Raw genomic sequence first — 16,467 nt, 5'->3', positions numbered from 1 at the left:
CAGTGTTTGTTTGGCATAAGCGTGGCTCAGCATGTCCAACAATACACTTCTCTGGTCTCCCCTTTTGTCTGGAGGGAACGTGACTCTTGGTGGCTTTTAAGCAGTTCAGAGATGAAGCCAAGAATTACCCCCTTTTGGTTCCTCAGGGTCTGCCCCGTTTGTCGCCTGCCATCTGCTTCTTGGTTTGCTCCGGGCTCTACAAGCCCTGTTGATCCCTGTAAGCTTTCCTACCAACCGTCCAGAACAGGCCAACATAAGTTCCTAGAAATATTCTGGCCCTCTTTTTATATTCTTGCTATGTAGCCCTCCAAGGCCGTTAAACTGCTCAAATGGCAACTAGCAGCTTGTCATCTCACCAATATGGTTACTGCATTATCTCTCTGTAAACTCGTTTCCAAAAACTATGACATGCGTATTATGCGCAATGTCTTAAGCAATGTTGACCAGCAAAAACTACTGTATAAACGCCAAAGTGTATTAAAAGCGCTTTTAGTTTAAAAAGGATATGCAAATGTTTCTATACAACGCAACATTGTATCCACTGGCCTGGCATTCATAATAAAGCGTTTTTATTAGTTTTCCCGGACTTACGTCAATGCAGATGATTTAAATAACGCTATCAAGTGTACGTGAAACTTTTCGACGCAAATGAAGAACTAAATGTACTATTAGTCTCTCTCAGTGCCTGTTTTTATCTGTACTGTGTGATATCCCAGCCTGATCTTTTATTGTCCTCTCGTTTATAGAAGAGGGAGTCGTTCGTGCAATTCATAAGGAACCTCTGCTGAAGGCTAATAATAGGTTATTTTAAGATAGCACAAAGTTTAAGCTGTGCTGGGTCCAGATATGGCAGAATCAAAGCTAAGATAAGTCGAACAGTAATTATGTATTTTAGGTTCATATGATGTGGCTTGAATTATTCATGAAAGCAGGGATTGAGGCAGTCTCTGCCTGGTAATGTTGTACATAGTCGGTTTTTAAGTTTAAGACTCTCATTAAGGAATGTTGAGCTGGATCCAGCTTGGTAAATGCATAGAATTCTCAGTCAAGAGTCCAAGACATCATGTGTTGTTAATGTGCCTCATAAAGCTCTCCCTCTGTACTGTCGGCAGAAGATTTGCGCTCATTCATATTTGTAAGTAATGACTGTAACCTCGTCCTCAACACTAAATGTTCTTACCTCACGATATGTCCTAATAGATTAATTGTCTTTCAGTCAGATCCAAGGAAAATGACAGAGTACGCATCCTGGGAAATAGATATGCAGAAACATAAACACACATGAGAACACAAACAAGTGGGCCTGTTCAAATTGTCTAGCTGATGAATTTCAACTTATTTTTTATTCTTTTAAATACATTTTCAAAAAGGTACATATAATTGATTATGTAACTGCGTCGAAAAGTATACAAATGAGTAAATAGTCATTTAATACACTTAAGTATTTTCCTCCTTCGCTTTCACACTCTTTCTACTGTCCCATCTGTTCCAGCGACTCCGATAATCCAAGACAGTGCTGCTGTTGCCGGGGGGATTTCCTATTGATGGTGTGGTTATTGCTTCATGGGATTAGAAAGCTGATACAAAGATCACCAGTTTAGCTCTTTGTCTTTCACGCACACACAGAACACAACCATTTTTAAACGTCTGGAAGTGGCAGAGGCATTAAGAACAGAACAGGAAGTGTGGGACACCATGGATGGGCGGTGTGGGTTAAGGGTAGGCAAAAAAACATTCCCACCAGGCCGAACACAGCTGGGTACACTGAATGCCTGAACAGCAGAGCTTTGAGAGCCAACCAGCCATCAGGCACATGTTGTCGTTCATGTCCTGTGCTTTTGCTGCACATAGAGCAGTTGCGACTACATTTTATGAATGACATCACTGAAATAATTACTGGAACTGTTGCGTGTTCTAAATGGCTCATTGTGTTATTTTCAGCAGCAGTGCACAAATTACTCTACATTAATAGAAATAGAACATCTTTCTGGTCAAGGTTGGGAAGAAAGTTTTTTCCGAGTCATTCTGGAACAAATAACAAGAATTCATGAACTGGAAGTCATTCAATCTGACAGTGAGAGTTGTGAGATGAGAACGGCTTTTTTACTGTTTTACTCACTCTTCTCAAGTGGAAGTACAGGCTGTTAAAGCATGTTGCACTTGAAGCATATGTTTGCATGGCCATATCAGGCAAATGAGCAGTTCAATTCACATTTAAGGTGTCAAGTAGATGCCGCTGATGATGCTAGAGGCAGAGGCAGCTTAGGTTTAAGGGCGGAGGCTGATTATTTGCTTCCCTCGTGGGTTGGCTCAGTCCTTTGATGATGGCAGGTGGGGACTGAAGCGTGCAGGAGGGAGGCTCACCTTTGTGATGGGGTAGATGAAAGCGATGCGCTCTCACCTTCCAATGTATGGATGTAAGTCATGTGAAAAACTCACAGGCAGCATGTAGACTCTCATGCTGTTCCCACGCTTTTCTGTCCAATTGGAAACATGTGCACACATGTACCTCATACACAGGTTTATTGTACTAGGCCTGTTGAACTTATGAAGCATTCCAAGTATGAATACAACCACAAATATTTAATTGTAATAATTTTGATCACAGTTACTCTTTACCAAAATGTCATAATTGTGACCATACAGTTTTACATTTATACATTTGGCAGATTCTTTTATCTTATGCGACTTACATTAATTCTTATATTTTGATTTGTATACGTGTATTCCTTGGGAATCAAACTCATAACTGCAATACGCTACAGATTGAGCTACAGGAACACTTTCAAATTTCAGCGCTCTTACGTTGTCATAACACTTACACTACTGGTCTCCCAATGTATATTTTTAACTTTATGACGGGCCAAGCATTCCAAGAACTTAACTGTGCCAGATTTAATGGTACCATTGTGTTGAAATGTGTTTGCAGCTCAGTCAATACTAAGGCAATTTCCCCCATTTTCTCACTGATCGGAGAAATAAGATGTCTAGACATGGTTCATTTCTGCAATAACCAACTTGCGCAAACAGTGCAGGAAATCCTACAACAAGTAATGGCTTTTAACCCTCTGCTGAAGCTAAACGGTTTTATATGCTTGTGCGATTTTATAAAAGTTTTACAGTAACAAGTATAAACGAAACAGTATATGGTAGGGGCAGAGCGTCATAATAATAATTATAATAATAATTCATTACATTTATATTGCGCTTGATATCTAAGCAGGGAATCTCATCAACCACCCCCAATGTTGATGATGTGACGGCAGCCATATTGCGCCGGGATGCCCACCACACACCAGCTTATTGGTGGAGAGGAGACAGAGTTACGAAGCCAATAAGTATATATGGGGATGATTAGGAGGCCATGATGTATAGAGGCGAATACTCTTAAAAGGAATCAGAGGCCTTTATGTGGCTAGATGTCAGGGATTTTGGCGACACCATGTGCTTCACAACTAAGATGGGCAGAAATGTAAAGACTACTGGTGCATCATATCAAAGAGGCGTCTTAAAGACCACACACATAAACAGACCTTCAAGTCTATCACACACAAACAGTTCTCCAATAGAAGAATGGGGGTGGGCATCAGGGACATTAGTGGCAGATGGGTGATTTAAAATGCAGGCAGCCTGCAGGGGGACCTTCAGTCTCTCCCCTTCTCCAAGCCTCTATCCCCAGACTGCATACCGAGCAGGATGAGAGTTGGGTACAGTGGGAAAGAAAAAACGACGCATAGCAACACACTCAAGCTCATGTGCTTTTCCTCAATATGAATATTTGTCTGCTAGCTCTGTCTCTCTTCAATTACTCTTCTTGGAGACATGAACTGTTGTCGGCTTTCTCACACAGCCGTTTGATATTTAGGGTTGAGACCCGGTAGGCCTTATTTGTCGCAGTGCTCTGCTCAACTCTAGTATACTATTTGTTCTCTTTGGTTTCTTTAGCGACAGTTTTAACAGAGATGGCTAATTGATGACAGAAGTTAAGTTCTTTATTGTGCGTTTTATATGCCTGGGTGCTATGACTAATGAACTTGTGCCCTGTGACCAGTGGTGTGCTTCAGTCTGGCTAGACAAAAGAATGAGGCTCACTTACTAACTGGGTATCCATGACGAGCCTTCTCGAGTGTGCGTTTGTAACTCCGTGAAGTGGAAACCACAGAGTTCAGACTTCGCCTCGGAATCTTGACCTCCGTCATGTGGTTTCCATTTTCAGGATTCCCACTCCCAACCGGCTTATGCTGTATTTCCTTCCATTCATCTCTATAGTGCGCTCATTGTCATGGTAGTGGGACTTTTGCCAGCCGATTCAGTTTGGGCTCCGTCACGTTTTTTAGCACAATGCCCTGGACATATCTGAGACCTCGAATTATGCTATGAATAGCTCTCATATGATGTAATGCACGCACAAGGGCCAATCTAATACTGGTTCATGGTGGGAAGGGAAGTTAATACGACTGATGTAATAATTAAAGGTACGCCGTTTTAATGTGGCAAGTTTGTTAATGTTAACCTGAATGGAATGCTTCTCCTTTTTATCATTAACCAGAAAAAGTTGTTGTGATCGATATTTTTTAAATGTTTTTTCTTCCATTTGAAATCTTGTGGCGCTCACTCATTACGAAACCACAGCGTCTTTTCGCCAACTTCAATGCACATTTCAGCACTTTCAAAACGACATTTTTAGCCAAATGAAAAAGGCACCAAAAACTGTTTTGACGCGAATGTAAATTAATGCAAAGGTAAAAATCCCCCTTTCTGCGAAGCTCTATCTCTGTTCTGTTTACCAACTAGCTGAACGTAGAGATTTGAAAGTCCCCTTTTGGTATTCCCCTGCAAAAGGAGAACAAAATCAGATATCCAAACTAACTGTAAGGGTCTCAGTGGGCCACATTTGAGCACTGAACAATTGCTTCTAGAAAAACAGTAAATAAATGCTTTGAGTCACATTAAGTCCTCAACTACTTGTTGTGTGCTAAAATGTTATTTAAATTATTAGGTTTTGGCTCAATTGACTGTATATTGTCACTGATAAATAGTGACCATGTACTAACTGCAACGTTTTGTGTTTTTAGTAATGACTAAATGACTAAATAAATGTTAACTGAACAACACTAGTTTTTATTAATAAACCACACCGTAGAGAGCGTTTAACCTGTTAGATTTGGCTGTTTGTGAGAGGTGTTTTCTCAGAGGTGTTGTCTCAGATCATAGCAGTGTGGAAAAAGATTGTCTGTATAAATAAGGCCGAGCTTGTTAGGGAAAATTGTTTGTTCCATACCTTTTTCTTTGATGCGGTCACCAGCGATAAAACGTCTTTATCAGGGATCACACTCACAACCCCAACTTTGTGTAAAACAGTGTCGTAAACAACTTCTTATTCAGGCTTGGACAGATACGTTGTTGGTAGGAAAGCAACCTTTCTTGCTAATTGGCCTTTCTGGCACCTGGATGCATCATGATAGCCTCTAGATAATTGTATCTAAGCAACGGATGTTGACACAGTTTTGTCAGTGTTTTGATACAATCCACAGGTGGGCCATGGCTGTAGGAATCTCTGGTTCCCAAACTTCAGTGTCCTTGTTAGACACATTTATTTAGGGTCAGACTAGTGTCACTCCAGTGACCTCAAAGTGAACTTTTAAAAGAGTGAATTTTGTTACGTAGTCTTCAATATATGCAGTCACAACGTGTTGCAGTCTGTTTTGCAAGAGGCTTTTCAAACCCCAAAATGTTTCCCCCCACAGATCCCACAATAACAAAGCCAGATTGTCTTTACACCCACATCAATGCATTCTTCTCATTCTTCTGCTGAAGACCAGGCAGAGATCAGCTGATAGACGGCGAGAGACGGAAAGTGCGGGAGGAAAAAAGCAAGGTCGTTGAACCCTTCCTACAGAGGGTGAGGGGGGAAAAGAACAGGGTGGGAGGCGCGCGTGTGTGTGGGTGGTAGATCTGTGTTGGAGGGGGCGTGGGTGTCGAGGGAAGCGGGTGGCGGAGGAAGAGAGAGCTGATTAGAGAGCAGTTGGGGTAGAAGAAAGGGGGAGATGGAAAAGCACTTCCAGAAGGCATCCAGCCCATGAGCTAATGCTGCAGAAATGCTTTATTTTTTTCTACTTTTTGCAGGACTGAGTCGAGGCAATCTGAACCTCCTATGGTCATCACCCACACTGTCTGTGGGCTGAGCTTAAGCTTTTTACCATTGTTTTATGTACTCCCGTTCTTGATTGGGTCTCAAATGCAAACGTTTTTGCTCAAAGGTTGCTCTGTTAAAGCGCGGGAGACTTTACCTTATTAGGAATTACATAGGGATGGGAATTCTAGTCATTTTGTCTACTCAAATAATCGTTTTTAATATTGATCTGTGTACCTTTGCATCCACATTTTGTGTATCGTGTGTCTAACATATTATAGGCCCTGTTATAAAGTATAAAGAAAAAGCTAAACATAAGGCATCACGTTTAGTAATTTGCTATGAAAAATGCATTATGATGAATTACTATTTGCTCTGCACATCTCTTGTGTTAACAGTAATCTTGAAGAGCTTGTGTAATCTGCCTTTTGATTACACACTTGGGTGTCTTGGCTTGAACAGTTTAGAATATTGGTAGGATCTCTCTAGAGGTGACATGTAAGAAGCAAGAGATCTGAATGAAGATATTTCTTCGTTTTCCTCCAGTCATTTCTTCTGTGATTTTCTTATTACACTATCCTTTACGTAGTGGATTTGTGTCTATGTTTGCCATTTTTGGCGATTACGTCCATGGAACAGTCCGACGGTCTCGCTTTCTTCCTGTGCGCTTTCCTCTGGAAATGCGATGGTGAGCTCATATGAAAGAATGTAACCCTGCCGGAGCGGCTGGTGGGGGGGGGGAGTGGATACAGCAGAGTCCTGCACTCTCTCTGAACTTTCTCCTGATTTACATGTGGAGGCTAGAGCTAGCACCCTTTGTGACAGCGGGCATCGGTTTTGTTCTCGTGTTGCGTTTTAGCTTATCTTCAGTTCGTCCCGCGGCCAGTTTTCTGTTCAAACAATGATTACCATGGCTGTTGCTGAGCAGAATTCAAATTAAGCCCGCACATTAATGTACCAACCAGATGCTAACATGCTGCAGACTTTGAGATTTGCTCTTTTTGAGTCGCTGTGAAGTATTACCTCTTCCAGTTAGACCTTCGAACAAAGCTGAATGGCTTTGGCTTACAAGCTCTGCTCATCTGTCTGTCTGCCCATCAGTTCATATCAAATCCATTTGTGTAATCTGCTTTTTTCAGACACAAAAGGTTGAATTGCATTGGTTAACCAGAGGGCATGGAGGTCATTGCACTTATATAAATCTCTAGGAAATGAAAATGCCCACCTAAAACGTATTAAGCTTTGTAGGACACGCTAGCATTATGTAATCCATGTTTGAAGCAGGTATGTGTAAAGACTGCACTTGCTTATTGTATGGCAACTATAGCATGAGTAAAGAATAAGATTTGCATCAAACCTTCAGATGACCTAATCTACGGGGATTTCAGAGAAGGAAGTTACCTGAAACGGGGATGAAAGCGTTTAACATTTTTTAAATGCATGACCGATGATTCATTTGTACTACGAAAATAAACACGAGACTTTAAATAAGGTGTCCCTCTGCCGCGAGGCCCTATAGGGACGTTTCCCTCAGCCTGACTCACACAGATGTGGGGGGCCTAACCAGGGGCCTTTTGATGCTTTGTTTTAACAGAGACAGAAAAACAGATGTTTTGCGTTCACCACGAGCCTGTGTTTTGTTGTGTGGTCGTAGGGTATGCGCTCTAAGGTATCTGAATTACTCACTTCTGTAAACATTATGATGTACCTATACTTCACAATGTTTTGGTCTGTGCCTACATGCTGATGTTGGGAGAATCAGTTTCCCTTCACTGCGTAATGTTACTCGTAGATTTAAATATGAAGCATGAATGCAGAGGCGGTTCTGATGATATCAAAAGCAGAAGTGCAGACAATGCTCGGCTTCTGGAAATGCAGATGCTGCGGAAAAAATAATTGAGTTTGATGTCATCAGGTGTCATTCCATTTGATCACATTTTATCTAAATGTCTTAATTCTAGTTAATACAAAAACTTAACTAAGAAATGTTTTATTTGATCATTTAACTGGCCAGTGCACATCCAAAATAGTTTATTCATTTCTCCATACATATTGTATAGATCTATATTATACTCTCACTGTATGCAAACATTCTCACTAATGTCTTTTTGAATTACTCTATTGAAAAGTTTATTATAATTACTTTAATTATGAGTCAAAGTAAGATTTTAAAATATAACAGAAGAAACATAATATAATAAATATATGAACATAATAATGCAGTGTTTATATTGTCACATTGTGTAACACCGTTACAAGTCATATAAAGATGCAATAATGACGTATATCGGTACATCACATACTCTATAGAGGTATTTATGTCAGGCATGGTTTTGCTTTCGTTCTTTTTTGGGTTTAGTGGTTCAGCATCCCTTTTGTCTGGCATTTAATTAGAATTGCATGCTGCTCTACGTAGAAAAGCCTTTCCAAGTACTAACTGAGGTCGGCTTCCTGCTCGAGTCAGCTGATTCGAGATGTCTCTTTAAACATTTGGTCACTTTTCTTACCGTGCCGAAGAGAAGCAGTTCTTTAGAAACTCAAATATAAACATTTGTTTTATGACAGGAAATCGTTACCTCGGATGTGTGATTCAGTTTTGCTCATCGAGTAAGAAAACATGCCTTTTTCATAAGACATGTGACTTTTGAATTGGAATGAAATGCCCTTCCATTGATGAGTTTTAAGCATGCATAAGAAATAATTTAGCTTAGTGACAACAACATCGGGCCATGGAGAATTTGTGGGTGGTTGTGTGTGTGTGAGTGGGAGAGAATGAGGTTTAGCTGAGATGTGAGTAATGAATACAAATTTGTATTTATTCTTTTTTGGTGTGTCTGTTCGGCTAGCGTATGCATACATGTGATGATGTCTTGTATTGATACAGTATTAAACCAAACCCCAAAGACTCATCAGAGGTTCTTCAGAAATGATTAAACCACACCACGAAAGTTCTCATATGGCTGGTTTCATGAAGAGCAACTCCATGTCTTCTGGGGCTGATTGGGCAATATTGAAGAAATGTACGTTTGTTTGATTAATTGTCACTATTTCTATTCAGAGCACAAGTTAGATGTTACATACGTTATTCACTTTAGTATTTCTAAAATATACAATGTTTACCACATAGTCAGTTAAAAACTTGTTCTCAAATGCAACTGGTTTGGCAAACTGACATAAAGCGGAGTGTGATAAAGTCGTTTTTAGAGGGAATATTTCATACAACCCTGACATGGGCCTTTGACTCTAAGAATACCGGTTGTGGTGAGACACGTTCTAAGAACTAGGCTGAGGTTTAAGTACATTTCAGTAGATTAAAAAGAAATCAAAAGCAGGCAAAGAGCATGTGCTCATAGCATAGCCAATGAGAAGCCAACATAACAATCAAGCCCAGAAGCTTAAAAAGACCTAAGGATTGAGAAGTGAATGTGATGAATTGTGCATTGTTAATTGTTTGTGTTTACACCAGTTGCATTTATGAATTTAATAATACAATTTATTTTTAAACCGTTGCAGTTGTATTTTTTTTGTAGCTCAGGGAAAGCATTTTGAACGTGTAGAAAGCAGTGGTTTAGTATTTCCTCTCAGGGTTGGTTGTAATCTCAGGTGTGTAGTGTGGTAATGCTCTATCCGATTTCGGGGCTACATCACTGATGGGAGAATGGGTGCCTTTCTCTGCCCACGTGCGACCTTGTTTTGTTCTGTCTACTTATAATTATTGCAACATCGAAGCACATAATAATATAGCACTTTCACAAGTCCACTGGGAAATAGATGATAATGCCTTTGGTTGAAGGCTCGCAGCTTTCTTTGGAGTAGTAAGGGTCATGTTTGTATGAGGAATGCAATGGTTAATTTGCATATTTATAAATTAATATGTCGCAAACATCACATCCTTTATATTTATTTCAACTTTATGATGTAAGATGACATTTTTAAAAGCAGCACTCAAGGAATGTCTTTGCTGTAGTGGGGATATCTTCCAGAATAGATCCACCTCTGTTTTCAAATTGGTTAATATTTAAAAAAAAAAAAGTGGTGTGCTGCGGATTTATACTACAAGAAAAGAGAGGATCCATGCAAAATGGAATGCGGCACAGTAATCGCTTCACCTCGATTATTTTGTTTTCGTAATTGTTGAAGGCCAAAATTGCCGATTACGATAAATTTTCGATTGATTGCACAGCCCTTCCACAGTGTTGTATATTAACTTTCCAACATCTTAGGCTTTTAGCAATGGTAAAAAACCTACAGCAACTCATTTGTAGCATTTATGGAGATGAAAGACTGCACCACCCTTGGTGGTGCTGAACGGAAGCTGTATCTGTGTAACTGAATTTATATGGTTTAAGGTCTTTTCTGTTGCACTTTTCACCCATTGAGACTTAGAAATGGCTTAAATGTTCGGTATTACATTAAGACTCATTATGCTGATTCCTTCGAATAGAATTGGAAAGATGTAATAAATTGTACTGTAGATATAATGAAAGGTCGTCTGCATGCACATTTATATTACAAAAGGAACAGTTCCGACAGGTTAACTAATGCCAGTGCTAACTAGAGCACTAGCCGCTAGCCCGCACAGCAAGTGGCAGGATACTAACAAGCTCTTTCTGAAGAAATAGCTCTGATGAAAACGTTTGATCTATGTGTGGGTCGGTACCTTATTCTGCCCATGAGATCTTTTAATGTGGAACAGAATGGAATGGAGCATGAGATCAGTGTGCTGGCCATTAGCCATGAAGTCATTAGCCAGTTCGACATGTGTCGTAGGCACTTTGATTTGAAAGTTTTTGGTAGGAATAGAAATCTTTACTCCAGTAAGGTTGATTGAATGTGTGCATTTGTAGTTAATAGCTGAAAATGTAACCGCTTAAGGAAGCAGACTTGTCAAATCAAAGGATGCATTGAACTTTCCAAAGCTTAAATCGGAAAACAGAGGTCAGATACCCACCCAATCCCAGCATGGCCACAGGGCAAGCTCCATTTGCTATTTCCACAGCTGCAGGAACATCTTAACAAAGAGGCCCAGAATGGGATGCCAACCAGCCCTCTCTACGCTTGTAAGGAAAAAGAACCGATTCCCGTCAGCTTAGCCCAGAGGGACGTTCTGAAGAAACACCAATAGCACTTTGTAAAACATTCAGTTGCTCTCTTGTTCCTCCCCACCACATAATATCCTTAGGGCCTGTGATACTTGGCATCTTGTTCACCCGCAGCAATGATTCGCAACCGTGGTGCAATGGTTCACTCCCTTTCGAATTTTTTTTGCTGTTCTTTCTCACAATGTAATTCATTAGATTTGGAATCACCGGCTGTCCTTTTGGCATGGTGATATGAGTGTGGTGGCCATGACCAGATAGATAAGGCCCCACTCCATCACACCAAGACAAGCAACTAAACTTTTGCATTGTAGACACTGCACAACAAGAATGTCTAAATTGAAATTTCATAACAATGACAGAATGCACTCAGGCGTAGTGACTCATCCATGATCCCGTTGAGGGGATGTATGTGGTTGACAGGGTGCGTAGTGTGTCTGTCGTGGGAAGCAAGCTCTTTGATGCCTAAATGTAAGATCTGTATTGGGGCCAATCCTATTCTCCGTCCCTGCACCACCTCAGCCAAGCTCGCCCCCTCTCTCTTTGAGCTGTCTATAGCGTCAACATTTCCTCCTTCCACACACCCTTGTCCAAAAACACACGCCGTGAATGCCATTCTTGAGGTGTCCCACTGTTGTCCGCAACCCCAGGAATGGAGCCACGGCTTACCAATGCTGTAAATACTTTACTGTTATTCTGCTCTTGGCTTTCTTTTGATGGCTTGTCTGAATTCAACAGAGGCAGTTTGTCGGATTATGTACCCGGTTGAACGGCAGATGTGTCACATGAAACACAAGCACAGGACAATATGGATATCGGCAGAGCAGACTACATCAATCACTAGATGACTTTCAGTAGACGCCCAAAACTCATCTGTGAGAACTAGTGAAAAGAGCAGTGTGATATTGACTTGGAATGACAGGAATTTACCATGGATTGCACAACCACAAATTGGGAAAACAACTTAAAATATACCCACATTACAGTATTTTTCTGAAAAACAGCACCAGCACTGCCGGTCTGTTACAGGGTTGTGTTTCATATTCTCCAGCTGCTGCTGTTTTTCTCTGTGTGTGTGTGTGTGTATTTGTAAGAAAGAGAAAGAGCGAGAGAGAGGTCAATGATGGGCAATAGGCCACTGTGAAGTGATCAACATGTTGAGTGTGTGTGTGTGTGTGATTTCCAGTAAGGAACATTCAGACCCACCTACCTTCAATTTCTGGGCAGTCTACAAAATGCTGTCATGATTATGATCACACTGAATCATTAGCGTGGACACTGAATACATAGTCCCATAATCTGCATCCCGTTTTATCTAATTTAGGTCGGTCTGATAACAATCAGGGTAAATAACTAATTACGTTTCTTTTCATACATTTAGTACAACAAAAGAAAATCAACGTCAGTATGGATATTAGCGAGAAATTAGACAATCAATTATGAGTATGAAGTACTATCTATTTTGTTACTTTTATAAGTTGCATAATATCTCTGTCCCTCTGCAAAAAACAGCAGCGATATGAATAATCCTGTGTATATGCATTGGGCGATTTGTGCTTTATTTAGGTGAATTAAGAGCCGTGACTTGCAGTATGTCTTTTCAAGCAAGATTTGTTATTCACCATCCATCATTTGTTCAGTAGTCTTGTAGATTGAATATAGAGCTGATGTCTGTTATTGGCTGTTAATGTAATTTCCTCTTTGCCTTGTGCAGGTTGATCGAGCCAGATCTTAAGGTTTAGTACCATTGACTTTCTGGGCTGGGAACTGATGACTTCTCTGGAACTCGTCTGAATAACTCTGAATTCGTTATCCTCCCTGATATATATTGATGCATAGTACTGCACAGTACGGCGCGGTACAGCTCACTTTTGGGGGGTTTACCACTGGGTACAGTACCTAATACTCTTTTTAGTACCACCTCAGTTGAGGTTCCAAGCGTACTATACCGGTACAAATATGTGACGTGTTTACACCCAGATCACTGATTGGGCAGAGAGAATCATTACCAGCGTCATTGGATTTGCAACACATGAATACGCATTTTAATGCGTAATATTGGCATTTCGTTATATGCTTAGTGACAGTAAAATAAAGATTGAGACCCTTAACGCATTGTTAAATGCTATGTTAGCTTACCCTAATGCCGATCAAACCAAATGATCGTTGTCTGCTGTAAGTTTCCCAAAACAAATTAAGCAGTATTTTGTTTTGCTGCCATCCGCCCTCGATATGCTCCATTACTCCTGTGCTGTGCATGTGTTTGTCACGTTCACAATGATGCTATGGCAGTAGAGGCGGTGCAACCATGACGATAAGTTTATAATACCCACTTTGAAGCGTTACTAAACTGCTGTGGAAAAGCTAAGGCCTGTGACACACTGGATGCGTGGCGTGAGCGTGGCGTTTCTGTTGCGTGTCAGCTGCGTGGCGGCTGCGTCGCGTTTTCTGTGTCTTTGCACAGCACCGTGCCTGACGCGGCGCTGGCGCGCTGCTGCTGCTATAGGTGACGTAGAGGGAGGCCGCCGACAGACAAGGGTCTTGTATTCACGACAAGTTTCAACTTTTTTGACATAACCTACACCTTCCAAAATCCGAAAAATGGGTGAGTGGGCTGTCTGTTTATTTAAATAACATTTCCAAATGTTTTGTAGCTTTATTACCTGATGTTGGACCGTCACTCAGATGACACACTAGACTACGTTGTTATTGTAGTGTGTCATTTTTTAAGAGCATAAAAAAGTAAAATAATTCAGTCACCAATACATTTTGGGGTTTAATACGAACCACAATTCTTATTAAGATGATATGATTCTCAGATATGTTATTAAAGATGTAACGTATTTAATTGATGCACGATTTTACTTTATGCAATATGAGTTTAAGATGGACATAAATTAATATTCCCATTCAATGCAATGGATCTTTTCATTGGATATAATAAGCATTTTCTTGGAGGAAGATTTAATGGTGAAATATTTGAAAATCGATAATTATTATTATATATATATTTTTTTAAATTAAATTTTTATCTGAATTTATATCAACCTTGATCTTCAAACATCAAAATGGCATTTATTAATATGTATTCGTGTACAAAATGACATATAAACATCTTTTCCTATTCTATTTTGCCTGGAAACGCTTCCAACACGCTTGCGTGTCGCGTGAAAAATAGGCGTCGGTTCTATTCCTAGCATGCACGCGTTTTCCGCGCGGCTCGAGCCGCGCCTGAGACGCGCGTCTCACGCAGGCAGTGTGCAAGCTCTAACCTGTTAACATGGGAGCCGATTTAAAAACGGACACGCCACGCTTCTGAGACGCTCACGCCACGCATCCAGTGTGTCACAGGCCTAACTGAGCCGAAGTGAAATGAGCTGTACCAAGCCGAGTTGTACTCAACCTGTTGGTACCATGAAGGGGAAAAGCGGCAAAAGAAACGCTCCACCCATTCAGACAGGAGTCTGTGTAGCTAATTATAACCAGACTGGTATTGTGCTGGATGAGTTTGAGGTGACCATGGAAATCAGTTCAACCTCACGGTGGTTATGCGCTGAATATTGCGTCCATTTTTTGGGAATCAGATTTGAATTTTTTAACTCTTCTCATGTTCTAAAGCATCCTGCATTTAGGAAGTATATACTCCGTTTACAGGAAGCATGGACCCTGAGGTGGTCAGTGTAGACACATCTGATCTATTGTATGTAACACCATCTTAATCCCTCACTAGATGAATAATTAATGTCCTGGTATTCGAAATAACAGAGGATGTATTTACAACAGTCATCAGGCTAATAAATTATGCATGGTTGCCACTGATAAACATCAGTTTTTTGCCCCTGAGTGTATTAGAAACGTAAAATTGTTTCTAATACAAAATAATAAAATTAATTAAAAAAAAAGTTAAAGTGTCAGAGAAAAAGATGCATTCTTTCTAAATGCGAATGCTCACATAGACCTGCCTGAAATGCCTCTTGTAACCACACCCCCACAAATCTACATCAGTTAGTGGTATAATTTGACTAAGACGTTTACCCAAGTAAGGTGGGTGTACCTGTCAGTACAATTGCTTTGGAACCCGATGTTCGGCCGTTACATTTCCATCGCACACTTGCAGTATTCGACAAATCACTACGCACTGGTTAACTGGCCAATCATAGCACACCTCGCTTTTCAGAGCAATGAGCTTTGTAAACAATCTGAGCCTTTCTGAGAGGCAGGGCAAGGAGGAGATACAAGCATGCATGGTATGTGGAAAATACAGTGTTTTTAACCTTAAATTGTGTATACACAATGCATTACATCAAACACAGTCAATAAACTACATTTTATTTGTTTTCATAGGCCGATTTGCTATGCATATTAGCCTCATGAGGCAGTTTTTATGATTTCCTACTAGAGCTTGCTTTTGTTGTGCAACTGCTCTCTGGACTTTTAGTTAATGAACTTTGTTGGTGCGGGTAACAGGATAATGGAAACTTAGAAAAAAAAGAAGAATCAATAAATGGCACAAAGCAGGATATTGAATAATTGAGTCGTTCAATCGTGTTATAAAAGGCCTCAATACAAAAGCCTGAATAGGTATTTGATTTCAAAGGGTCCATTATAGCAGTATTAGGAAGTGCGCACTGGTGATCCCTCACGCATTTACACAACTTATGACCAAATACACTTATGTAAAAGTAACCAATAATTCAGTGTTTGTCCAGACAGAGATTGCATGTGAACATTTAGACTTTATTGTTTTTGCTGCTTTTTTATGTCAGAAAGTTGTTCTTTGTTTCAATCTCTAGTTGGTCCATTCTAAAGATGTAAATGCGTTGTTTCTCGACCATTTCTCGGTTTCCCTCCTTGTGTTCAGGTTTATGGAACCCGAGTTTGGCTGCTGGGAATGAAACCAGCGAGGCGTAGGCTCACGAAACTCCAAAATTCCCCTTCTGACTTTACAGTGACGTTCAGCCTCAGCTATTTGACCAGCCATTGTGCAGTCTGCTTTCTGAGAGCATACTGAAAATATTTCTATCCTGTTCAGTTTCTTTCCCCTTTCTTTCCCACTGTTTCTGCCTTGGGGGAGGGATTTAGTTGCCAACCTCTTGGGCTTGGAACTTGAGAGGTGCTGGTAATTCTGAGTTGGTGTAATGCCAAGACCCAGAATCTGTGGTTCAGACTTCAAACAAGACTCCGCACTATTGTGTCTACCCCTACCCCTTTCTTACCAGCCAGCCCTCCCCTCGG

The 16,467-nt window shown here is 40.5% G+C and overlaps 1 protein-coding gene across 2 annotated transcripts in view; it reads left to right on the top strand.

Moving 5' to 3' along the window:
- bcl2a (BCL2 apoptosis regulator a) overlaps window positions 1-16,467 on the top strand; it is a 42,762-nt gene that overhangs the window by 9,720 nt on the left and 16,575 nt on the right. The gene's annotated exons all lie outside the window — the stretch shown is intronic.

This window comes from Barbatula barbatula, assembly GCF_947034865.1.
Source record: "Barbatula barbatula genome assembly, chromosome: 23".
Taxonomy (NCBI): domain Eukaryota; kingdom Metazoa; phylum Chordata; class Actinopteri; order Cypriniformes; family Nemacheilidae; genus Barbatula; species Barbatula barbatula.
Note: the sequence above shows the minus strand (reverse complement) of the source record. Positions and strands in the feature narration are given on the sequence as shown.